The 2,096-nt window shown below is 38.6% G+C and overlaps 1 pseudogene; it reads right to left on the bottom strand.

Annotated features, from left to right (window-relative positions):
• Window positions 1-567: 567 nt before the first annotated feature.
• Window positions 568-1,294, bottom strand: LOC102870665 (annotated as a pseudogene).
• Window positions 1,295-2,096: the final 802 nt, after the last annotated feature.

Consider the following 2,096-nt stretch of genomic DNA (forward strand, 5'->3'; position numbering starts at 1 on the left):
TTAATTAATTTAGGGAGCTCTGGTGGCCTAATGGCAAGGAGTTGTTCTGTCAATCCAAAGACACATAGCTCAAACCTACCAGCTCCTCAAAAGATAGATGGGTAATTTCATTCTGTGTCATGTATAGCCTCTGAAAATTTGCTGGAGCGACAGCTTTCAGTCAGTTCTTAATCAACATCACATGATAATAAGTAGATCAATCTCTTATTTCTATTCATCCAACTTTTCCACTTATTCTTTTTTTGTTTTATTCCACTCACTCTCCCATTTCTGGTACTATCAATAGATTTCCAGATATGAGATCTGAAAATCGAAAGCTTCTTGAAAAAACTACAAAAAAAATTGCATATTTTATAAATTGTGCACAAAAGTTAGTAAATTTTGTTCTTATCTATTTGGGGATTTTTTTTTAATTCTTAGAATAAGAGTATTAAATGGATGATTTACAAGGATACTGATGGATAAAATATTTTACTCATAGTGAACATGAAGCTTTTAAATGGGCATGATTTATATTCATTTTAATTTTTTCTTTTTATTGAAAAAATAGTATCTGCCCCTTTGGGATTATACCATAGCATGTGAAGCACTGATAAGGTCTGTATCACCAGAAATTTTCAATTTGTTGATTTGTTTGAGATTTTTTTCATCCAATGATTGTACTGCACCAAATGAGCATCATTGAACTGCAACCTTGAAGTGGTAAGCCTCAGCCAGTACTTGTATTTTGAATGGTTCACCACTTTCAAACGGGAAAGCACTCTGTCTTCCTTCCTTTCTCCAGATGTTGTCCTACTTTACATTGCAAACAATGACTCTTATTGTCCTCATCGAAGCCTGGGTTAAGTGGAAGGCAACATCATTTCCTCTCTTGAAATCTAAAGCAATTCTCTTTGCATTGGGTTTTACTGTGACCAGAATTGTTATCAGCAACCGAGGCACAATTCCTCCTGGAAAAGGCAGGTCCTAAAGCACAGTCAGTGGTTCTTCCAGGGGATCAAAGGGAACAGCAGCAGGGTAGGGCCCAGGAGCACTTTGCTGTCCAGAAGGTGGGTAGGTCCCAGGTCTGCTTGGGTGTTCTGGGTAGGCTCCAGGTACAGGTGGGCCAGGGTAGACAGCCCCTGGAAGTGCCTGGCCAGGGTAGGTGCCAGGAGGTGCCTGCCCAGGGTAGGCCCCAGGATAGGCAGCTCCTGGGTAACTTCCTGACCCTGCAGGCTGATTTTCCCATGCACCAGGCCTCATTGAAGGGTTTCCAGGCCCAGACATGCATCATTAAGCAAAAACTGTCTGCCATTTTCCTGAAAGGCAAGATACAAGCTTTGATGTCCACTCGCTCTCTCTCTCGTTCCCAAGGTGCTTCCTGTGTTGTTATCTGTAAGACTATGGATTAAATCCTGTCACCTTGAAAAATATGTTGAAATTCTAACTCTTGATACCTGTAAACATCACTTTTGTTTTATTTCTTTTCTTTTCTTTTATTTATTTATTTTATATTCGTGTGTGTGTGTGTGTGTACCATCAAATCAGATCTGACTGGTACAGAAGGAGATTGTCCCACCTTCTCCAACAGAGCTTCTAGTGGATTCAAACCTCATACCTCTGGGTGTAAATATGATTTTGTTTGTAACTAAATATGATCAACATTTTCAAGACTCATGAGAAAAAATGTTTAAATACTATCTTTCAGTTTACTATTTTTATTGGCTTGCATACAATTATTCATGCACATTGTGTTTCATGTATGTATATTATTAAATTCTATCCAAGCTTTCATTTACATTGTATTTTGTCTTTTATATTGTGGGAATTTTTCCCACTTACAATCATCTTTCTAATAACAACATTAGTGAAAGAGTGTAAGCCAGCTACTTCATGCCTCATATCTTAATATTCCCATTTTAGAGAGCCAATTTCTGATTCACTCATTCTTATCAAACTAGTACTCTGAGAGAATGAGTTTGTCCCTTTTGCTGAAGAACCTTCTGTTCAGTCTGGAAACTTCGAGTATCTGTAGCCACACGTAAAGTCCAGCCCAGAGCATGCCATCAGATCACAGTAACACATCATGGATGTGCAAGCTAACAGCACGGATCATC

Source organism: Elephantulus edwardii, unplaced genomic scaffold (assembly GCF_000299155.1).
Source record: "Elephantulus edwardii isolate Elephantulus edwardi_28Jun2011 unplaced genomic scaffold, EleEdw1.0 scaffold00056, whole genome shotgun sequence".
In the NCBI taxonomy this organism is placed as follows: domain Eukaryota; kingdom Metazoa; phylum Chordata; class Mammalia; order Macroscelidea; family Macroscelididae; genus Elephantulus; species Elephantulus edwardii.